Here is a 25,536-nt window from a genome sequence, read left to right as displayed (position 1 = left end):
CGTTTTAATTAAGTTAAGTGTCAAGTTTTCTAGAACCAGATATTAACAAATTCCCATCTGCCCATAACCGCGGGCACGGCTTTCGGAAGTTCAAAACCCTGCAGGGGTGTCCCAACTTAGCCCATCACAAGCTCTCACGGTCAACGAAGGATATTCCTTCTCCCAGGAAGACCCGATCAGACTCGGAATCCCGGTTACAAGACATTTCGATAATGGTAAAGCAAGACTAGCAAAGCCACCCGATGTGCCGACAATCCCGATAGGAGTCGCACGTATCTCGTTCTCAGGGTAACACCGGATGAGACTAGCTACGAGGAAAACCAAACCCCAAGTTTCCCCGAGGTGGCCCCAAAGGTAGCTCGGTTCGGACCAACACTTAGACAAGCACTGGCCCGGGGGCGCTTAAATAAAGATGACCCTCTGGCTGGCCGACCCGAGGGAAGGGTAGGTGGTGGTGAGGCAAGTGGTAAAACCAAGGTTGGGCCTTGCTGGAGGAGTTTCATTCAAAGCGAACTGTCAAGGGGTCCCCATAATACCCAACTGCGTAAGGAACGCAAAATCAAGGAACATAACACCAGGCATAAGGCCGAGCCTTCCACCCTTGACCAAGTATATAGATGCATTAATTAAATGAGAGATATTGTGATATCCCCACATAACCATGTTCCAAACATGGAACAAACTACATCTTCACCTGCAACTAACAACGCTATAAGAGGGGCTGAGCAAAGCGGTAACATAGCCAAACAACGGTTTGCTAGGAAAGGAGGGTTAGAGGCTTGACATGGCAATATGGGAGGCATGATATAGCAAGTGGTAGGTATCGCAGCATAACAAAAAGAGCGAGGAACTAGCAAGCAAAGATAGAAGTGATTTCAAGGGTATGGTCATCTTCTCTGAGATCCCGCAAGGAAGAAGAGCGAGTCCATGAAGAAGACAAACGGACGAAGTCGAACGAATCCTCACAAACGCGACGTTATTGGAACCAACCCGAAGACGCAACACCGGAAAGAAGCAAACAACATGGTAAACAACCATCACATAACATGGCATGATGCGCAAACAAGTATGATGCATGTTTGGTTTAATGAGGCATGGCATGGCAAAGTGCACAAGCAATCCTACAAATTAAGTGGAGCTCAATATGCAACGAGTGGCATATTGACGGAACACCACATTCAAGTTATTTAGTTCGATCTCGTTTATGTACCCAACAATATTAAATGTTGGTTAACATGGCAAGGGGGTGAAGCATATGCAAACTACCTAACTAGGCAAGTTTAAACGAGGCCGGAACAACAAACAACAAGTCCGGAAACTCCTCATGTGCATATATTGGTTTTGGTACTGATCTGCCCTAAACACAATTTTAGAGTTGTTAAACATACAAAGTAATGTCACCATGTTAAACTAGGCATTTTTCTACCCCATTTACATATAAATTTTATTAAATTTGGAGCTACGGTTAATTAGTTATTAAATAAATCATTTTAGCATGGCAATATGGGAAATAGACACAAACAACATTTTTAACATTTTAAACATGTGTGAAAATTGGAGATTATGAATCTAGACACAATTTTAAGCATTTTCAAATATAATTTGTTTTAAAAAATGCACCGTTTGTGAGTTATTAAATGCATGAAACAGGAGGGTTTTTCTGCAAAACTGGAAACTCTGGTATAAATAGACAAATTCACAGAAAATGAAAAAACTATACTCGGCTGAATCTAAGGAGAGGCCCAGTAAGGCAATAGGAGCAAATAACTATCAAATGCACAGGCACATAATAGCGGAGGGGCTGGGCTATGCTCACATCAGGCCATGGGCCGAAAGTGGAGAAGCAGTTGGGCTGGTTGTGGTGATGAGAAGACGTTGATGGGCCTCGGCGCCCTCGTGGCCCAGGCGTGGGGACGATACATGTCACAGCCCAAGATTTGGTTGTAACCAGTTGCACAAGCATTCATGCATCATGTATATATTTATGAAAGTTGAATTGGGGAAAGTGGGAAGCCTCAGAAGTCTTTTACAAAAATGATCAACAATAAAAAAATTGTTGCAAATAAACCCAAGAAAATGTTCCTGTCAAGCTAAAAAAATGTTGGCAAGAGGTAAAACTCAAACCAATATTTTTGGAGTCTCAAAAATATTTATTTTGGACCTTTGAATTAATTCAATAACTATTTGCATTGGATATATATTCTCAATATAATTAATATATGTCCAATAATTCTGGAACATTTTATGTGGTTTTGTATATATTAGTTCTAGCCACATAATTATTTTCAGGATTTTATAAAATGGTTTGGTGTTAAAACTAAAAGCAAAACAAACTGCAGAAAGAAATTAAAAACAGAAACAGAGAGAGAGAGAGCTACCTGGACTTACCTCTGCAGCCCACCTGGCGGCCCAAGTGGCCAGCCCAGCCCACCACCGCCTCCTTCCCTGTCGCCTTCCTCCTCGCGCCAGTAGGCAGAGGGCGTGTGCCCGCGGCGCGCCGGCACGCGCCAGCCACCTCCTGCCTGCTTGCTCGCTGCTAGACATAGCCCCGAGCGCCACGCACTCCCCCTCGACCGCCCCGTACCCCTCTCACTCTCCCGAGCCCATTCCTCTCCTCTCCCTCGCTCTCTCGCGCGACGCCTGAGGACCACCGGCACCGCCGTTTGCCTTTGCCGCGGCCACCAGCATCCCCATGCCAAGCCAGCTAGGCCACGAGCTCCGCCTCATCTGCCTCTTCCTCCTCGTCGAGCTATGCAACGCCGGACGCCCAGAGCGCCTCCACGCCGTCGTCTTCAACCTCCCAACGCCGGAGATCTCCATCGCCGCCCCGCTTGCTCCGGCCTCTCCCCGAAGCCACTGACCAACCCTGCGGACCCGCTGTGAGCTCCTACGCCCCTTGCCCCTCTTCCCGTCGACGCGTTCGTCCTCTAGCCCCAATCCCCAACCATGACCGAAGTATCTCGCCGACGGCCATGGCGTAGCCATGGCCACACCCGCACAAGCTCGCAATCGAGCGTGCCACCGTGCTCAGCACGTTCCCAGGAGTCGACCGCGACCAACGGCGGCTCCTGCCGTTCCCTGCATCGCTTAACCCGCCGTTGGCCGAACTCCGGCCGCCGCAAAGCTCGACGTCGCCGTTGTTTTGGACCACTCCGAGCCCAAACACCACTACCACTAGACGCGGACGAGTCTCCTCATCACGTAGAGCCTCTCCGCCACGCAAATGGTCGCCTGTGGGTGATTCCTGAGCCGCACCGCCGTCTCGGCCCTCGCCGGCGGCTAAACGCCGGCGGGTTGACCGCTTTGACCAGCAAGGTTGACCCCTGTTTGACCTCCCCGGCGTCCTGACGTGTGGGCCCATGCCCCTGTTTAATTAGTGCTAGGTAATTAGTGTTAATTAACTTAGTTAACTAGATGAGCCACTGACATGTGGGCCTGGCCCTAGATTAGTTAAGTTAATCACTGGCAGGCACTGTTAGTTAGATGTGACACTGACACGTGGGTCCCACAGGTCAGGTTTGACCTGGACCGAGCCTGTTGACCTGCTGACGTTGGCATGACCTAATGCTGACGTAGTATTACTTTTCTAGATTTAATTTAATTCAGGAAATTCCAGGAAATGTTTAAAACTTTAAAAATTCATAGAAAATCAACAGTAGCTCAGAATGAAATAATTTGTATATGAAAAATTATCAGAAAAATTCAAGGAATCTGTTTATGGCATTTTCATGCATGTTAGAACAACTTATGGCTGCTGTTTAGGCCAATTTATACAAATGGAATTTAAACTCTCACATATGGAGTTTGAATTTGAACCTAGGGTTCAAACCAACTCCATTTAACATGTTGCTAGTTGCATTAGCTCAAACACAATCGTATTGCCATGTCATAGCATGCATCATATTGTTGCATATCGTCATGTGTTGATTGAGTTCTTTCTCAGTTGCCGGTGTTTGTCCCCTCTCGGTAGACGCTGCTCCGACATTGTGATCGTTGACACTGATGAAGACTCAATGTTATCTTCAGAAGTGCCGGGCAAGCACAACCCCCTTGTTCATTCCGATACAAGCCCACTCTCTCGCTCCTGCTCTCTTTTATTGCATTAGGACAACAGCGATTCATCTGTTACTTGTTGCGGTAGTCAAACCCCTTATCCTCTGCATGACCTGTCATTGCCACAGTGAATAGATGAAACCCACTAGCATGAGTAGGAGTTGTTTGAGCCCTGATGTGCCTACTCATTCATGCTTGTTTGTCATGCTTGCTACAGCTTAGAGTTGAGTCAGGTCTGATTCATCGGGGGTGAATCGGAACAGTGATGAACATGTCCTACTGTGTGTGAGCTAAGTGTGTGAACACGTTTTGGTAAAGGTAGCGGTGAGAGGCCATGTAGGAGTACATGGTGGGTTGTCTCATTGCAGCCGTCCTCAGGAACTGAGTTTTGTGTCTGTGATCCATGAACAGCTACTACCACTCATTGGGATCCTTAATTGACCCTCTCGGCTTCTTAATCACCCTAGTACTCTGTCCAGGAGTTGCAACTAGTTTCTGGTGTTTGTAGGTTATGTGTTGGCGGCCGTGCATAGCGCTGACCCTAGGGGTGGGCTATGTTGCCGTCGATACACCATGGCACGGTGTACCGGGCGCCCGTTTTGTGACTCGGGAACCCTGTTCACATCGTTCGGGGCCGTATGTGGAAACCTCGGCCGGACTCCCTGCGGATGGAACCTGGATAGGCGATAAACCTGGACTAGAGACTTAATTGTTTAGGTAGGCCGTGGCCGACACCCTCGCCAGGCTTCCGCTTGAAGGTTGCCGAGATACATGACGTGTATATGGTGGTAAGTGGTGGGAGCGTGTGTGAAGCAGTACACCCCTGCAGGGTTATCATTATCTATTTGAATAGCCGGATTCCTCGGATATGGAAACTTGGACCCCTTGCATAGTTCATAGACAAGTGAAAGTGGATACTCTAAAACTCGCAAGATAAGTGTGAGTGCTATGGATAGCCTTCACGTAGGGAGACGGGAGCAGTTCCATAGTGGTGTATTGAATGGTGAATATGTGGACTCATGTGCGCCACCTCAAAAGAGTTGCTTGTAGTCATAGTTCAGGTTAGCCACTGAGTCAAAGCTGGCTTACTGCAGTTAAACTCCACCACCCCCCCTTGTTGATACCGATGCATATGTAGCTAGTTCTGATGTAAGTCTTGCTGAGTACCTTTGTACTCACGCTTGCTTAATTTATGTTTTGCAGAGAGAGACTTCTGTCTCGCTAGTTGTTCCGCGTGGACTTTGACGTTAGCTTGATACCTCAGCTACGATCTTGTGCCCTCGGCAGGATCTGGTAGATTGTCAGGCTTCTCAGCCTTTTCCATTTGTAGATGTCTGTACTCAGACATGTTAAGCTTCCGCATGTGCTTTGATTTGTATGCTATGATTGTTGGGTCATGAGACCCATGTTTGTAATACCTCGCTCCTCGGAGCCTAATGAATAATACTTGAGTTGTAGAGTTATGTTGTGATGCCATGTTGTATCTACACATATGGAGCATATTGTGTGTACGATTGAAATGCTTGGTATGTGTGGGATCCGACAATCTAGTGGTTTATCCTTGGCAGCCTTTCTTATGGGGAAATGTAGTCTAGTGCTTCCATGAGCCATAGTAGTCCGCTACAGCCCAGTTCTCCGGAGTCCTGCTAGCCCAGCACTACTGCTCAGGACACTTGACTGGCCGGCATGTGTTTCACTTCGTTCCTGTGTCTGTCCCTTCGGGGAAATGTCACGCGGTGACATCCGGAGTCCTTCCTAGCCTGCTACAGCCCGGGTTCCTGGAGTCCTGTTAGCCCAGTGCTACAGCTCGGATTCACACGCCGCTGACCGACATGCTCGATGTGATTCATGTATGCCTGTCCCCATAGGTTAGTGCCGCTTTGGGTTCACGACTAGCCATGTCGGCCCCGGTTCTCTGTCATATGGATGCTAGCGACACTATCATATACGTGAGCCAATAAGGCGCATACGGTCCCGGGCCATGGTAAGGCGACACCCGTGGGAATACCGTGCGTGAGGCCGCAAAGTGATATGAGGTGTTACCGGCTAGATCGATGTGACCATGAATCGGGGTCCTGACAGCGTTGGTATCAGAGCCTGACTGCCTGTAGGATTACCAAGCCAAACTGGTTGAAGTCGAGTCTAGAAATGCTTTAGCTATGTAAGGGAATTGATTGTGGAAGGGAACGTAAGGCTCTTTTTACTCCTTTACCTTATGCCCTCTGATCTGAGTCATTCTCTTCTGATTCTACGCGGGTTAAGAAACTAGGCCTTCTCATCTATCTATCAGGATGACGTGTTACTAATCCGTAGACTTATAGGATTGTTGGATTCAAGTATCAGTTCAGTTCCTTTTACCTCCGTATGCTCATAGCTGGCCTCAGAACCTTGATATTGTAATGTTGAGTGGTTATGCACCTATTTTGCGGGATGTCTCAAATTTTTTGAGCATTTACAGCCGTTATGTTGTCCGAGGCATCCTAGGTTTCTAAGTAGTCTGATGCATTTGCAAGCCCCTTCCTCCTGTTCCTGATGTCCATTTGGGCCAGATTAATCACACCAATCGGTGAGTTGAGGTACTTTGTTGCCTCGACATATATGTTGTAGCTATTACTATGACCCTAGGTGTTTTAGGGAGTCACCTACTGATCTAGCCATGTTTTGTATCCCCAGTGTGTGATTCTGGCCACCATTCTTGAAAGCATCCCGTGATGCCATTTAGTAGTAGGTATTCTATTCCTGGGTTCTTGAACCCGAGATTCACCCTACTTACCTCATGTTGATAGTGTTTGATAGTTACTTTAGGATATTAGTAACCTTGCGACAGCCCTCGAGGTCCGTGGTATTTCTTCCTTCCAAATACCATGAACCGTTAAGGCAGAAGTTCTTTGAACCAAAATATCACAATCAGAGTACTCTTGAGGAGTTCTCCATTCATAATTGTGATTCTGTCAGTTCTACCTTTCTGCATGGGTTATCCGGAAGAAACCTGTTGAACTTGATTCGACATACTAATCTATGCATCCACAACTCAAGAAGATATATGTCCCCTTGAGTTGTCCATCTTCATTTGTTATTCCGACGATCGTCTATCAATTGATAGTCAGGAGTAATTGTGCATCCGTGTTATCGATGTTTATTATTCTCGTGGTACGTTAAGCCATTCCATTTCAGAATAATTAGGAGAAACAAACTCTAGTACCTCATCCATATCCAGGATTGGGTCAAAGTAGTTGTGTTCTGCAGATCAAATGCCAATCCAGCTTTTGCTCTGTTCTACCCTAGAGTATTACCCCCTTTATGTCAAGATTGTAATGAGAATTGCACCCTCTCTCATGAATTCTTGACGCAGTGATACTTCTTACCATCATTTTTCATTTCTCGGTCCCGTGTTGTCGCAACCGGAATGCCGACAAGTGAACTATGATGTGTGAAATCAATACTCCTAGCAACTAGTTGCTAGGTAGCTAATGGACAATAATTTCTTTCTTAGCGTGTTGGTTATTGAATCATTATCGTAAGATTGATCGTGCTACCTAGTCCATTTTTCCTGGTGCACTCTTCGATCAATGAGTTAGGATTGTGTCAGTCCCTCACTCTCTTGATCATATCGTCTTGCTCTGAAAAGCAAGATTGTTCCCGAGCTTAGGAACATATCGGTGGTTCGTGATTTTCTCAATATTTCCTCGGAAGTATCACCAGGTTGCCCCCTGACTGTTATGTTGAGCTCGTGATCAAGTTGGTTTCTCGTAAACCACCCCTTCTCCAAGAATCTGTGTTGGATACCCTGAGCTAGTTGGTTAAGCTGAACAACAACTTGGAGAGTTGGAAGATGAAAGCTTGTCCGGCTCAGTTCATTCCAAAGGGATATCCTTGTGTGTGTGTGTGTGTGTTGAATAAAGATGATATTTTAATCGATTGTTCCTCGATATCGATTGTTGAATCTATCATCTTGTCCAAACCTTGATTTTAGTGTGGGCTATCGTCATGTCAAATGAGAACCGACGATGTTCATAATGTTGTCCTACTCGTGGTTGTTTGCCCGAGCATACACCGTTATATCTTTTGGGTCTGACCAATGCTATCACCTTGTTCACATAATTATGGAATTCCATCTTCATGGAAATCTGGATGACCTGTTGTTGAGCCCATCGACGATATTTTCATCTTATCCATGATTCATGTTGAACATTAAGCTAGTGTTGGAAACTTTGAAAGCATTTCTTCATGCTAGCTCATGAAGCATATGTTTGGTATAAGAAGTGACTTCCTCTAATTCACGTGCATTTGATGAAAGTTGCCGTCGTGAATTCAAGAAAGCTTGTTTTTGCTTCCTTCGGAACCATCCCAAGTCAGTCATGCATATGTGCGAAGTATTCTGTGGTCTGGAGACTTGCAACCTTCATTCTATATGAATCCCTAGCACACCAAGCCACTGATTGATTTGTTCAAGGAGAAGAAGTTTCTTCTTAAGAGCTAGACTTACGCAAGGACTTCGATATCCTCGATGATGGTTCCCCATATGGACTCAGTAGTGTTTTATTATAAGACTACTATGTGGTCATGCTTGTCTGGGACAGCGTGTTCACAGGTTTGTTGCAAAACCGGCTCATGTTTTGGAGCTTACTACCATAGTCCATTTCCTGAGAATCTCGCAATGACATCTCGTCGATTTGTGTTGCAAACTTTCATTTTCTTTCTAGACTCGATGAGTCTGGAATATCCTAACACCAACCAGATCTGAATCTCGGGCAGATATGATGGTTGGAACGTACTCCAAGAACTATATTGTTGGTCCCTCTGTAACCAGTAATGTGGATGTCGTGGCCAACACACCTAACCGGAAGGCCTATTATTGTAGTATCCTGGTTGAAGAAGTTAGTCACCTCCCCATAAGGATCTCGCATGATCTACCTCCGTAGTTATTCCTTATGGATTATTGAGCTTCCGAAGTCCGACCTTTTACTTGATGTTCTAGATATCAAACCATATCTATGAATGGATTACGCTAGCACATCAAGGAGAACATTAGAGGCGGAGTGCTAACTATCTCTCGGTCGATCATCCAGATTCTGATCCCTTGGCCTCGCTAAGGTGAAATATGAGAAAGTGTTATCTTTCTTTGCATCTGCATCATCCATCACCATTCATCATGGTGGTATGTTGTGTTGCCAGGATCCTTGACACAGATATTGGTAAAACCTTGATGAATATGGAGATGCTCAAGTTCTTGAGAACACGCGTAAGCACTAGGATTTATCGTCGGCATTAACTGGGATCCGTTCTCAGTTTCTTCAATTATGTCATAACCTTTCAAACAGTGGAATCTCTCTCTACTGTTGGGTTTCTTCCCCAGTTACCAGAATCATTCCCAACATTTGCATTTTGTTCCCAGCCTGCACCTCAGTAGTTGTTGTTCAAGATCATCTTCAAAAGTGGACTTACCATGGGTCCCATCCATTTCCGATGATAAGCAAAAATCATCCATTGTGTTGTCTTCAACAAGATAGTCCACACCATCCATTCTAGTCCGGGTATGCCATCCCTTCGTACTCCGCCAAATGATTGTTGTGGTTTGCCTTAGGCTGGTATAAAGAGTTTCAATGATCTCTGAATCAAAAGTAATTCTTTTTTCCATTTAAGGTAATAACTCTACGAGTCACCTTCCCCAAGGTACCCGTTATTGAATCATGGCAATTATTTTCTCGCCACCTTGACACCATCCACCATCTCTCTAAGCATGGAATTGTTGCCCACCAAATCAAACCTCGTTCTTTGTTCTTCCATCCCTCTCGATGTGTTTTGTGTCCCAACTCGAGATGTTTCAACATCTCATTTCACGAGTTGATCTTGAGTGCTCAATCTTCGAGGAGATCATTTTCTATAGAGTTCCTTTCTGTCACCATCGTGTTGGATGAAGATCTCGAAAGCAAGGACGTCAAGATCAATTGGAGCAATGAACCAACATCTTCGGGAAGGGTAATTGGATCGACAAGATCGTGTTAGCTAGTATCCGCTCTTTCTTCTTACCTCACGTCTTGAATCTCGGGATTTGGTTGTAACCAGTTGCACAAGCATTCATGCATCATGTATATATTTATGAAAGTTGAATTGGGGAAAGTGGGAAGCCTCAGAAGTCTTTTACAAAAATGATCAACAATAAAAAAATTGTTGCAAATAAACCCAGGAAAATGTTCATGTCAAGCTATAAAAATATTGGCAAGAGGTAAAACTCAAACCAATATTTTTGGAGTCTCAGAAATATTTATTTTGGGCCTTTGAATTAATTCAATAACTATTTGCATTGGATATATATTCTTAATATAATTAATATATGTCCAATAATTCTGGAACATTTTATGTGGTTTTGTATATATTAGTTCTAGCCACATAATTATTTTCAGGATTTTATAAAATGGTTTGGTGTTAAAACTAAAACCAAAACAAATTGCGTAAAGAAATTAAAAACAGAAACAGAGAGAGAGAGCTACCTGGACTTACCTCTGCAGCCCACCTGGCAGCCCAAGTGGCCGGCCCAGCCCACCACCGCCTCCTTCCCTGTCGCCTTCCTCCTCGCGCCAGTAGGCAGAGGGCGTGTGCCCGTGGTGCGCCGGCACGCGCCAGCCACCTCCTGCCTGCTTGCTCGCTGCTGGAGACAGCCCCGAGCGCCACGGACTCCCCCTCGACCACCCCGTACCCCTCTCACTCTCCCGTGCCCATTCCCCTCCTCTCCCTCGCTTGCTCACGCGACGCCCGAGGACCACCGGCACCGCCGTTCGCCTTTGCCGCGGCCACCAGCATCCCCATGCCAAGCCAGCTAGGCCACGAGCTCTGCCTCATCTGCCTCTTCCTCCTCGTCGAGCTGTGCAACGCCGGACGCCCCGAGCGCCTCCACGCCGTCGTCTTCAACCTCCCGACACCGGAGATCTCCTCGTCGCCCCGCTTGTCCGGCCTCTCCCTGAAGCCACTGACCAACCCTGCGGAACCGCTGTGAGCTCCTACGCCCCTTGCCCCTCTCCCCATCGACGCGTTCGTCCTCTAGCCCCGATCCCCAACCGTGACCGAAGTATCTCACCACCGGCCATGGCATAGCCGTGGCCACACCCGCGCAAGCTCGCAACCGAGCGCGCCACTGTGCTCAGCACGTTCCTAGGAGTTGACCGCGACCACCCGCGGCTCCTGCCGTTCCCTGCATCGCCTAACCCGCCGTTGGCCGAACTCCGGCCGCCGCAAAGCTCGACGTCGCCGTCGTTTCGGACCACCCCGAGCCCAAACACCACTACCACTGGACGCGGACGAGTCTCCTCGTCACGTAGAGCCTCTCCGCCGCGCAAATGGTCTCCTGTGGGCGATTCCCGAGCCGCACCGCCGTCTCGGCCCTCGCCGGCGGCTAAACGCCGGCGGGTTGACCGCTTTGACCGGCAAGGTTGACCCCTGTTTGACCTCCCCGGCGTCCTAACGTCTGGGCCCGGGCCCCTATTTAATTAGTGCTAGGTAATTAGTGTTAATTAACTTAGTTAACTAGATGAGCCACTGACATGCGGGCCCAGCCCTAGATTAGTTAAGTTAATCACCTACTTAGCACTAACAGGCACTATTAGTTAGATGTGACACTGACACGTGGGTCCCACAGGTCAGGTTTGCCCTGGACCGGGCTTGTTGACCTGCTGACGGCGGCATGACCTAATGCTGACGTAGTATTACTTTTATGGATTTAATATAATTCAGGAAATTCGAGGAAATGTTTAAAACTTCAAAAATTCATAGAAAATCAACAGTAGCTCAGAATGAAATAATTTATATATGAAAAATTATCAGAAAAATTCAAGGAATCTTTTTATGGCATTTTCATGCATGTTAGAACAACTTATGGCTGCTGTTTAGGCCAATTCATACAAATGGAATTTAAACTCTCACATATGGAGTTTGAATTTGAACCTATGGTTCAAACCAACTCCATTTAACATGTTGCTAGTTGCATTAGCTCAAACACATTCATATTGCCATGTCATAGCATGCATCATATTGTTGCATATCGTCATGTGTTGATTCACTTCTTTCTTAGTTGCCGGTGTTTGTCCCCTCTCGGTAGACGCTGCTCCGACGCTGTGATCGTTGACACTGATGAAGACTCAATGTTATCTTCAGAAGTGCCAGGCAAGCACAACCCCCTTGTCCATTCCGATACAAGCCCACTCTCTCGCTCCTGCTCTCTTTTACTGCATTAGGACAACAACGATTCATCTGTTACTTGTTGCGGTAGTCGAACCCCTTATCCTCTGCATGACCTGTCATTGTCACAGTAAATAGATGAAACCCACTAGCATGAGTAGGAGTTGGTTGAGCCCTGATGTGCCTATTAATTCATGCTTGTTTGTCATGCCTGCTACTGCTTAGAGTTGAGTCAGGTCTGATTCATTGGGGGTGAATCGGAACAGTGATGAACATGTCCTACTCTGTGTGAGCTAAGTGTGTGAACACGTTTTGGTAAAGGTAGCATTGAGAGGCCATGTAGGAGTACATGGTGGGTTGTCTCATTGCAGCCGTCCTCAGGAACTGAGTTCTGTGTCTGTGATCCATGAATAGCTACTACCACTCATTGGGATCCTTAATTGACCTCTCGGCTTCTTAATCACCCTAGTACTCTGTCCAGGAGTTGCAACTAGTTTCTGGTGTTTGTAGGTTATGTGTTGGCGGCCGTGCGTAGCGCTGACCCTAGGGGTGGGCTATGTTGCGGTAGATACACCGTGGCACGGTGTACCGGGCGCCCGTTTGGTGACTCGGGAACCCTGTTCACATCGTTCGGGGCCGTATGTGGAAACCTCGGCCGGACTCCCTGCGGATGGAACCTAGATAGGTGATAAACCTAGACTAGAGACTTAAGTGTTTAGGTAGGCCGTGGCCAACACCCTCGCCAGGCTTCCGCTTGAAGGTTGCCGAAATACATGACGTGTATATGGTGGTAAGTGGTGGGAGCGTGTGTGAAGAAGTACACCCCTGCAGGGTTATCATTATCTATTTGAATAGCCAGATTCCTTGGATATGGAAACTTGGACCACTTGCATAGTTCATAGACAAGTGAAAGTGGATACTCTAAAACTCGCAAGATAATTGTGAGTGCTATGGATGGCCTTCTCGTAGGGAGACGGGAGCAGTTCCATAGTGGTGTATTGAATGGTGAATATGTGGACTCGTGTGCGCCACCTCAAAAGAGTTGCTTGCAGTCATACTTCAGGTTAGCCGCTGAGTCAAAGCTGGCTTGCTGTAGTTAAACTCCACCACCCCCCCTTGTTGATACCGATGCATATGTAGCTAGTTCTGATGTAAGTCTTGCTGAGTACCTTTGTACTCACGCTTGCTTAATTTATGTTTTGCAGAGAGAGACTTCTGTCTCGCTAGTTGTTCCGCGTGGACTTTGACGTTAGCTTGATACCTCAGCTACGATCTTGTGCCCTCGGCAGGATCTGGTAGATTGTCAGGCTTCTCAGCCTTTTCCATTTGTAGATGTCTGTACTCAGACATGTTAAGCTTCGGCATGTGCTTTGATTTGTATGCTATGATTGTTGGGTCATGAGACCCATGTTTGTAATATCTCGCTCCTCGGAGCCTAATGAATAATACTTGAGTTGTAGAGTTATGTTGTGATGCCATGTTGTATCTACACATATCGAGCATATTGTGTGTATGATTGAAATGCTTGGTATGTGTGGGATCCGACAATCTAGTGGTTTATCCTTGGCAGCCTCTCTTATGGGGAAATGTAGTCTAGTGCTTCCATGAGCCATAGTAGTCCGCTACAGCCCGGTTCACTGGAGTCCTGCTAGCCCAGCACTACTGCTCAGGACACTTGACTGGCCGGCATGTTTTTCACTTCGTTCCTGTGTCTATCCCTTCGGGGAAATGTCAGGCGGTGACATCCGGAGTCTAGCCTAGCCTGCTACAGCCCGGGTTCCCGGAGTCCTGTTAGCCTAGTGTTACAGCCCGGATTCACACACTGCTGACCGACATGCTCGATGTGATTCATGTTTGCTTGTCCCCATAGGTTAGTGCCGCTTTGGGTTCACGACTAGCCATGTCGGCCTGGGTTCTCTGTCATATGGATGCTAGCAACACTATCATATACGTGAGCCAAAAAGGCGCATACGGTCCCGGGCCATGGTAAGGCGACACCGGTGGGAATACCGTGCGTGAGGCCGCAAAGTGATATGAGGTGTTACCGGGTAGATCGATGTGACTTGGAATCCGGGTCCTGACAATACAGGGGCGTGGTCAACGCGCAAGGGATCGAACCGAACTTGGCGCTGGGTCGTGTTGGTTCGTTGGACAGGGGAGACGGTGGCAGTAGCAGGTGAGGCCGGCGACGCTGGAGGAGGGCGATAACAACAGCAGGTGAGGCCGGCGACGCACGAGGTCCGGGGTGAAGCACGAGCAGGTGAGGCCGGCGACGCAGGACGTCCAGGCCGAGGCACCGGTGTACAGATCCGGCTGGAGCTCGGCGCAGGTGACGCAGGCGGGCGGTTCCATGGCCGGTCCAATAAGAAGCAGACGTCGAGGGACTTGGCGAGGAGGGTTTCACGCGGGAACGACAGAGTCAACAAGCACCGGCAAGCGGGACTTGGCGCTGGGGTCGTCCTCCTGGCTCCCCTACTCGACGCAGGAGCAGTTGTTGATGGGACTTGGCGCTGGAGACGGGCGTCAGCGATGGAGAAGATCCAGGGCGGTGGCTTGGCTCGGGAACTGCGGGCATCGAGCGTAGAGGAAGCTGGGAGGCGCGGGGATGGTGAATCTAGCAGCGAGACCCAAGACGAGGCAGGGGTCGGTGGCCATGGGGTTTCCTGCCAGAGAAACTCGAGGGAGATGTGAGAGAGAGAAGCACGGGGAGGAAGTGAGATACAGGGGAGGAAAGGAGCGGGATGATGCCGGTCCTCGCCGTGATCGCCGGCGTGCTGGAGAGGAGCTCTGGCGAGGTGGACGGGATCAAGACCCTCCCGATCTGGCTCGTTGCGGCTGCTGCGGGCTTGAGGAGAGAGGGCGCCTGGGATGCTCCTGGCCATATGATCCAGATCAAATGGTCGAGGTCGACTGAATCCTAGCAGGTGGTGGGGGTTGGCTGATGGTTTGGATTGGGAGGGATGCAGGGATTGGTTCGGCATGGAATCCGAGGAAGTGAGTGGCGGCGGCGGGATGGATGGGACAGCCTGCCTAAAATCTAGGGTTGGACTTATATTTATATCAAGTGGATCTAAAAGCATACTAATGGAAACCCTTAGATTTAAATCAGACGGACGAGGATAAATATGTTAGGGAATCCAATTAAGAAAACGGGGATGTTTTGTAAACGTTTGGGGATGATCTGGACCCAACGGTGACAACTGCCCGGGTCGGGTTCGGGGAAGTTTCGGACATGCACGCGAGGGGGTTTGTGCTCTGAGCAAAGAGGAGTTTTCGGACCGTGCAAACGCATCAGATGGCTCCGGGCGCGAAGAGGGGTAGGCATGGGCCTAGGTGGACTGTGGAGAGAGGGTTGGTCTGAGAGAAGAGGGGAGAGATGCAGCCCGACATGGTTTCCGGAGACTGAAAACGTCCGACGAAAAGACCAGCTATATTGCCGCTATAGTTATCCGTTGGGGCGTCAAACAGACTCCAAAAGCGATGAAACTTGACAGACGGTCTATCTACACTATAATAAGACCACACGCCAAGTTTCATCCCATTCCGAGAACATTTTTCGGCCACTTATAAAATACTATTACGGAAATGCCGCGGGCGCGTGCAAGTGTGTCTGGGCTCAGAATGGACAACGGAAGGAAGTGAGAGACCCGGATGGATGCAAGTTTTGAAAACATGCAGATGCAATGCGGATGATGACATTACAATATGCGACACACAAGAAAAAGACAAGGAAACAACAACGAACAACTGGGAGACACCTGGTGCAACGGTCTCGGGGCGTTACAACACTCCACCACTACGAAAGGATCTCGTCCCGAGATCTAGGATGGCACCGAAGAGAAACGGAATAGGAAGAGAAGAGGTAAGTCTAAGTTGCTTCTATGACAAATGAGTGAGACCAAAGAACCTTGCGAGGTTGAACAAATTGAAAGAAAGAATACAATGAAGATAAACGAAGTTGAAAACACTTCGTTAGGAAAAAGGAACAAGGAACATTACTAGGACCTTGTAGGTTGAGAGACATAAGAAAATGGTTGCAATGGACAAGACGTACATGCAAACACTCCGGTAAAAACAAGATGAAGAAGGAATAATATTGATACAATTTGGGCAGCACTCCGACTGAAAAATAGAAGGAATTGAACAAGAACTTGACAAGATGAGAGGATACTTGAAGAGATCAACAAGACACTGCCTTCGGAACTATTGAAAAAATGGCACAAGCAGTAAGAACGATTTCAGACAGCACTCCGGTTGAGAAGGGATGGAAAACTTAACATAATGGGAAGAGCTTGAAAAGAGAGCACGACACTCCGGTTGAATGGATAAGCCTGAAAAGAACATGATCCTGAGAAGAGGAGACAATTGGTCGAAGAGGGCAACATCACAATGCCTCCAAAACAAATGTAAGAATGGAATCAAAAGAAGGGAGGAGAAAACAACATCTTCTTCCTCAAATGAACTTGAAAAAGCATCTTTAGGAGAAAGGTCGAACGGAGTTGTTGCAAAACCAACAACGAAGAGAGTAAGCTTGTTGTGGGCTTTTGGAAAACATCTCGAAATTATGAGGTGAAATTCTGCCACTAATGGAAATAAAAGATTGAATTGATATGAACAAGGAGACGAGAAAACTTATTTCACCAGGAGGATAAGTGAAGAACTCGGGTCATTTATAAGCACCATAAATAGCCAAAATCCTTAGGGAAAACTTTAGGTGAAAAATAACCCAAGATAACTCCAATGAGGAGATTGATTGGTTGCAAAAGATCTCATGAACGAATTGAAAATGATGGGTTTAAAATATGTCATTCCAGACAACTTGTAAATCATGAAACACGAAGGGAAACTGTCAATAATGACATAACACCACCTCAAAAGATGAGATATGAAAGAATTGCACTTTGAAATGCAAGATGAAGAGAGCTTGAACTCCTCAAAACAAGACATGTGTTGAACACCATGTTTATTTTAGAGTATAACTTGGCAGATCAAAACTTCGAGGGAAATCTTGATGAACAACTGAAGAATGAAAGGAATTCTTCATGAACCACCATGTAGCGCCTCCATGAAGAACTCCGGTAACAAAATGATGATAAAAAGAAAGAGAAGTTTGACTACACAAGGTGAATCCTTGCGATGATTTAGTTGAATCTCTGTGGTGATATAATTGAGTGATCTTGGAACTCCGGGAGAAGAAAAGATGGAACAATTGAAACCGAGAATGTGATATGATGAACCACTCTGGAAAGAAGAAATTATATCACATGGATGAAACAAAAATAAGAATTACGTTATGCATATCCTTCACCAATATAAATTGATGACAAGCAACGGATTTGGCATGCTACTTATTTTCGTAGAAAAGGATTACGATAGATAGATCGCAAACTTGAGGAAGGTCTTCAACGATCCATCGGTAGGCTTGGAAAGAATGAATGAATTGATATGATAACGAATGAAGAGAACTCTCGAACGAACCACTGTAAGAATTGAACAAGAAAGTAGCAAAAGCACAATTCACCGGGAAGAATTGGAAAATGAATGAAGATACTTGCTAGGATTTAGATACATGAGAACGAAGAGATCACGAGCTGATAAGAGAATACTTGAATGATGCACCGGTATGATTTGGAGAACGAGAGCTGAAAGATGGAATGAATAATCTGAAATGATGGCCTTCGGAGAATCAAACTGAAAAGACTCCTGAATTGCTCCGTATGGGTGAAAAGAATATCTCACAATCGAAAATAATTGTGAAGATGGCGTCAAGCTTGAACTACACATCTTTGGAAAAACGGGTGAGGATTTAAGAGGAGCTCTTCTTCGGTCTGTCCAATCTGAGAATGACGATTAGAAACACCATCATGAATTGTTGAGACACTCCGAGATAATGAAGAATATAAAGGTTGAATCAACAATCAAAAGAATTTGAAAGATCTTGCAGAAAGACATTTGACTGATGATAATTCAGTTTTACGTCAAACTTGGAAAAGAATTTGAGAATAGCTCTGGAAAAATTAGAAGAGTCAGGTAAGATCCTAGAAAAAGACCTATGGGTTAGGGCCCACTCAAAAGATACACCGTTGAAATGATTTAAAGGAAGATTGCGTCGGTTGAATTAAATGGCTTGAATGAGATAACAACCTCGAAATAGGTTGAACGGATCTTGAATGAAAAGGCGAGCCTTCTTAGATATCTTCAGCACTCCCGAACAAATGAATAACGAGAGGTGAAAGATTAAGAGGTGCACCGGCATGGGAAAACATTTTGAAACAAGGAAAAAGGATGTTATCGACAAGGCTTGACTTGAATCCATCGGAGAAGAAAGAGAACGAATAGTGATGAACTTGAAGCTTCCTTAGTATCTTCCAGAGAATCAGTGGATAAGAACATTGACAGAAAAGAATGGAGAGACTTCCCATCAATAAGATGGATAGTTTATTAAGAAATCCGAGTCCTTCAAGAAAAAGGGTGGGAGGGTGGGAAAAACAAAGGCAATTTGGGGACGGCTGAAACAAACAACGTTGGGAAAACCGAGAGGTGATATTGCGGATGTTGAAATGATCGGATCCACTTGAAGAGAAACACGTCGGTTGAGAACACCACTTAGGAAAGGTATGGAATCAACACTTGACATTGAAGCAACTCGAATACCACAACTCAAAACAAAACAAGGATTGGCTTGCAAAATAAGCCGGAACAAACATATGATGGACCCCATATCGTATCATGTGTCTGTTGGAAGGATATCCTACGTGATACTTGCATTCCCACTTATAAACTCCCGAAACTTTCTGGTTATGCAATCAGGTGTTGGGGATACATGGGAAGCATAATATCTCACCCAAACTAACAATTCCTACATCCAGCTGTATCCATCCTTCAACACATAACCAAGAAACCTTCGGAAATTGTTTACCTCAACCTTCGAAAAGCATCCGTTACACGGGTTATGGCAATACTCCCGAACTCCCGCCCTAGTACTGGGTGGCGTCGAGGTTATCTCACCAACAACTGCATAAAAGAGATTTTCGATGTCGGCGAACTTAGGTATTCCAGAACTGCAACGATAAAATTGTGATGACAACACCTCGGAGCTCAACTCCCCGGGACACTGCCAGAACTCCTAAATGTCAGGAGGCACCAAGAACAATGTTCTCGTCACAAAACCATCGGAACGATTCCAAGATACCCGCGTGATCCTAAAAAAATTCATGAAATTTGAGAAGAGAAGATTCAAAATTCTACGCCAGGAGGCCTCACCAGAGCGACGAAGGGACTGAGGAGTAAAAAGAATCCTACTCTCCGATATATATATATATATATAATCCTATAAGACTCAAAACATTTTTCTAGACTCAACAACGTCAGCGATTCGATCAAGAAGGGGGGCTCCTAAGTCGGGGAAGGCTCTGATACCAACTTGTAACACCCACGATGCGGCTATATCTCCCACGTGTCGGAGCATGACTTAGAGGCATAACCCCATAGTAGGCATGTCGCAAGAGGGTAATCTTTACACATCCCATGTACTAAATAAGAAAGGGATAAAGAGTTGGCTTACAATCGCCACTTCACACAATACATAAATATAGCATTACATCATCTAGAATACAATCAAGGTCCGACTACGAAACCAAAATAAAGAAAGACCACCCCTATTGCTAGATCCCCGATCGCCCCGACTGGGCTCCACTACTGATCAACTGGAAAACGAAACAACACAATGAACACGATCTTCACCGAGCTCCCACTTGAGCTCATCTGCGTCATCTGCACTGGTATCAACGGCACATGCAAGCTGGTTTTGGAAGTAAACTGTGAGCCACGAGGACTCAGCAATCTCACAACCGCTAGATCAAGACTATTTAAGCTTATGGCTAGGAAAGGGTAGTGAGGTAGAGCTGCAGCAAGCACTAAGCATATATGGTGGCTAACATATGCAAATAAGAGGGAGAAGAGAAGCAACGCAACAGTCGTGAATTAGAAGTGATCAAGAAGTGATCCTGAAACTACTTACGCTCAAGCATAAGACAAGAACCGTGTTCACTTCCCGGACTCCGCCGGAAAGAGACCATCACGGCTACACACGCGGTTGATTCATTTTAATTAAGTTAAGTGTCAAGTTTTCTACAACTTAATATTAACAAATTCCCATCTGCCCATAATCGCGGGCACGGCTTTCGATTGTTCAAAACCATGCAGGGAAGTCCCAACTTAGCCCATCACAAGCTCTCACGGTCAACGAAGGATATTCCTTCTCCCAGGAAGACCCGATCAGACTCGGAATCTCGGTTACAAGACATTTCGACAATGGTAAAACAAGATCAGCAAAGCCACCCGATGTGCCGACAATCCGGATAGGAGTCGCACGTATCTCGTTCTCAGGGCAACACCGGATGAGACTAGCTACGAGTAAAACCAAACCTCAAGTTTCCCCGAGGTGGCCCCGCAGGTAGCTCGGTTCGGACCAACACTTAGACAAGCACTGGCCCGGGGGGGCTTAAATCAAGATGACCCTCAGGCTAGCCAACCCGAGGGAAGGATAGGTGGTGGTGAGGCAAATGGTAAAACCAAGGTTGGGCCTTGCTGGAGGAGTTGTATTCAAAGGGAACTGTCAAGGGGTCCCCATAATACCCAACTACATAAGGAATGCAAAATCAAGGAACATAACACCGGTATGACGGAAACTAGGGCAGCAAGAGTGGAACAAAACACCAGGCATAAGGCCGAGCCTTCCACCCTTTACCAAGTATATAGATGCACTAATTAAATAAGAGATATTGTGATATCCCCACACAACCATGTTCCAAACATAGAACAAACTACATCTTCACCTGCAACTAACAACGCTATAAGAGGGGTTGAGCAAAGCGGTAACATAGCCAAACAATGGTTTGCTAGGAAAGGAGGGTTAGAGGCTTGACATGGCAATATGGGAGGCATGATATAGCAAGTGGTAGGTATCGCATCATAGCAAAAAGAGCGAGCAACTAGCAAGCAAAGATAGAAGTGATTTCGAGGGTATGGTCATCTTCCCTAAGATCCCGCAAGGAAGAAGAATGAGTCCATGAAGAAGACAAACGTTCGAAGTCGAATGAATCCTCACAAACGCGACGTTATCGGAACCAACCCAAAGAAGCAACTCCGGAAAGAAGCAAACAACATGGTAAACAACCATCACATAACATGGCATGATGCGCAAACAAGTATGATGCATGTCTGGTTTAATAAGGAATGGCATGGCAAAGTGCACAAGCAATCCTACAAATTAAGTGGAGCTCAATATGCAACGAGTTGCATATTGATGGAACACCACATTCAAGTTATTTAGTTCGATCTCGTTTATGTACCCAACAATATTAAATGTTGGTTAACATGGCAAGGGGGTGAAGCATATGCAAACTACCTAACTAGGCAAGTTTAAACGAGGCCGGAACAACAAACAACAAGTCTGGAAACTCCTCATGTGCATATATTGGTTTTGGTACTGATCTGCCCTAAACACAGTTTTAGAGTTGTTAAACATACAAAGTAATGTCACCATGTTAAACTAGGCATTTTTCTACCCCATTTACATATAAAGTTTATTAAATTTGGAGTTATAGTTAATTAGTTATTAAATAAATCATTTTAGCATGGCAATATGGGAAATAAACACAAACAACATTTTTAACATTTTAAACATGCATGAAAGTTGGAGATTATGAATCTAGACACGATTTTAAGCATTTTTCATATATAATTTATTTTAAAAAATGCACCGTTTGTGAGTTATTAAATGCATGAAACAGGAGGGTTTTTCTACAAAAATGGAAACTCTGGAATAAATAGAAAAATTCGCAGAACAGGAAAAAAACTATACTGGGCTGAGTCTAAGGAGAGGGCCAGTAAGGCAATAGGCGCAACATAACTATCAAACGCACAGGCACATAATAGCGGAGGGGCTGGGCTATGCTCACATCGGGCCATGGGCCGAAAGTGGAGAAGTAGTTGGGCCGGTGGTGGTGACGAGAAGACGTTGATGGGCCTCGGCGCCCTCGTGGCCCAGGCGTGGGGACGATACAGGTGCGTGGTCAACGCGTAGGGGATCGAACCAAACTTGGCGCTGGGTCATGTTGGTTCATTCCACAGGAGATACGGTGGCAGTAGCAGGTGAGTCCGGCGACGCTGGAGGAGGCCGACGGCAACAGCAGGTGAGGCCGGCGACACAGGAGGTCCGGGACGAGGCACCAGCAGGTGAGGCCGGCGACGTAGGAGGTCTGTGGCGAGGCACCGGTGTACAGATCCGGCTGGAGCTCGGCGCAGGTGACGCAGGCGGGCGGTTCCATGGCCGGTCCAAGAAGAAGCAGGCGCCGAGGGACTTGGCGAGGAGGGTTTCGCGCAGGAACGATGGAGTCAACGAGCACTGGCGAGCGGGACTTGGCGCTGGGGTCGTCCTCCTAGCTCCCCTGCTCGACGCAGGAGCAGGCGTTTATGGGACATGGCGCTGGAGGCGGGCGTCGGTGACGGAGAATATCCAGGGTGGTGGCTGGGCTTGGGAAGTGCGAGCATCGAGTGCGGAGGAAGCTGGGAGGCGCGGGGATGGAGAATCCAGCAGCGAGACCCAAGACGATGCAGGGGTCGGCAGCCATGGGGTTTCCTGCCAGTGAAACGCGAGGGAGATGTGTGAGAGAGAAGCACGGGGAGGAAGGGAGATACATGGGAGGAGAGGAGCGCGACGAGGCCAGTCCTCGCCGTGATCGCCGGCATGCTGGAGAGGAGCTCCAGCGAGGTGCTCGGGATCGAGCTCCTCCCGATCTGGGTCGGTGCGGCTACTGCGGCAGCTGAGGAGGCCGCCTGGGATGCTCCTGGCCATCTGATCCAGATCAAATGGTTGAGGTCGACCGAATCCTGGCAGGTGGTGGGGGTTGGCTGATGGTTTGGATCGGGAGGGATGCAGGGATTGGTTCGGCGTGGAATCCGAGGAAGTGAGTGGCGGCGGCGGGATGGATGGGACAGCCTGCCTAAAATCTAGGGTTGGACTTATATTTATATCAAGTGGATCTAAAAGCAGACTAATGGAAACCCTTAGATTTAAATCAGATGGACGAGGAAAAATATGTTAGGGAGTCCAATTAAGAAAACGGGGATGTTTTGTAAACGTCCAGGGATGATCCGGACTCAACGGTGACAACTGCCCGGGTCGGCTTCGGGAAAGTTTCGGACACGCACGCGAGGGGGTTTGTGCTCTGAGCAAAGAGGGGTTTTCGGACCATGCAAACGCATCGGACGGCTCCGGGCACGAAGAGGGGTAGGCATCGGCCTAGGTGGACTGTGGAGAGAGGGTTGGTGTAACGCCCTCAATGCGGCTATAGCTCCCATGTGTCGAGGCATGACTTAGAGACATAACCGCATTGAAAGCAATGTTGCAAGTCAGGCAATCATTACAACATCCCATGTAACATATAATAAAAGGGGGAGATACATAGTAGGCTTACACTCGCCACGTCACATCAAAGTACATAAATAACATCCATCATACAAACACTCATGGCCCGACTACGGCGCCAAAATGGAAGAAAACCCAACATGCGACAAGGCCCTGAATCAAACCCCAACTAGGCACCACTACTGATCATCGGGAAAGGAAACGTAGTAACACTGAGAGTCCTCGTCGAACTCCCACTTGAGCTCGTACTTGTCACCTGGAGCGGAATCACCTGGACCTGCATCTGGAGTTATAGTATCTGTGAGCCACAGGGACTCTACAATCTCGCACCCTCGCGATCAAGACTATTTAAGCTTATAGGAAGGGTAAGGCAATACATGAGTGGAGCTGCAGCAAGTGACTAGCAAGGCGCGAGTGAGAAACTAGGGAACAACTTGCTCGAACATTACTCCAACATCGTGTCCGCTTCCCGGACTCCGCCGAGAAGAGGCCATCACGGTAACACACTCAGTTGATTCATTTTAATTAATTAAGGTTCAAGTTATCTACAACCGGACATTAACAAATTCCCATCTGCCCATAACCGCGGGCACGGCTTTCGAAAGTTCAATCCCTGCAGGGGAGTCCCAACTTAGCCCATGACAAGCTCTCACGGTCAACGAAGGAATATACCTCCTCCCAAGACGTTCCGATCAGACTCGGTATCTCGGTAATTCAAGACACTTCGACAGGTTAAAACAAATCCAGCAACACCGCCCGAATGTGACGACAAATCCCGATAGGAGCTGCACATATCTCTTTCTCAGGGCACACTCAGATGAACACTACGTACAACTAAAACCAACCCTCAACTTGCCCCGAGGTGGCGCTGCAAGTGGCTCTATTTGGACCAACACTCAGAGGAGCACTGGCCCGGGGGGTTTAAAATAAGATGACCCGCGGGCTCCAGAAACCCGAGGGAAAAAGAGGCTAGGTGGCAAATGGTAAGACCAAGGTTGGGCATTGCTGGAAAAGCTTTAATCAAGGCGAACTATCAAGGGGTTCCCATTATAACCCAATCGCGTAGGGAACGCAAAAATCCGGGAACATAACACCGATATGACAGAAACTAGGGCGGCAAGAGTGGAACAAAACACTAGGAGAGAGGCCGAGCCTTCCACCCTTTACCATGTATATAGATGCATTAAGATAACATGGCAATATAATTATATCCCAACAAGTAAATAAATGATGTTCCAACAAGGAACGACCTCCAATCTTCACCTGCAACTAGCAACGCTATAAGTGGGGCTGAGCAAAGCGGTAACATAGCCAATCAATGGTTTGCTAGGACATGGTGGGTTAGAGTTTCAACATGGCAATTGGGAGGCTGACAAGCAAAAGGTAGGCATCGTAGCATTGGCATAGCAAAGAGCGAGCAAACTAGCATAGCAAAGATAGTAGTGATTTCGAGGGTATGATCATCTTGCCTGCACAGTTGTCAGAGTTGACTGGATCCTCACAAGCAAACTCAACGGGCTCCTCGGTAGCAAACTCGTCTCGCGGCTCTACCCAAACAAGACAAACAAGCAACAAGGATACAATCAACCACGTGCAAGACCAAGCAATATGATGAAATGAAGATATGCTATGCGGGATGCGATGCGGGATGCAAAATGCAAGATATGACAGGAAACACATGGACCTGGCCTCAACTTGGAATTCCAAGGGTTCCACTGGAAATATGAGATTAAATCGCTTGAAAATGATATAAAGAACGCCGGAATCGGAGTTACGGTTTGGAAATGGCAAGCGTTTTAAGAATGACACCGGTGTGCGATTTACTGCAAGTAGGCATCTAAATGCAATGAGATGAACATGCTACAGCCACCAAACATGAC

This window comes from Triticum urartu, chromosome 7 (genome assembly GCF_003073215.2).
Source record: "Triticum urartu cultivar G1812 chromosome 7, Tu2.1, whole genome shotgun sequence".
In the NCBI taxonomy this organism is placed as follows: Eukaryota; Viridiplantae; Streptophyta; class Magnoliopsida; order Poales; family Poaceae; genus Triticum; species Triticum urartu.
This window is presented reverse-complemented; position numbering follows the sequence as displayed.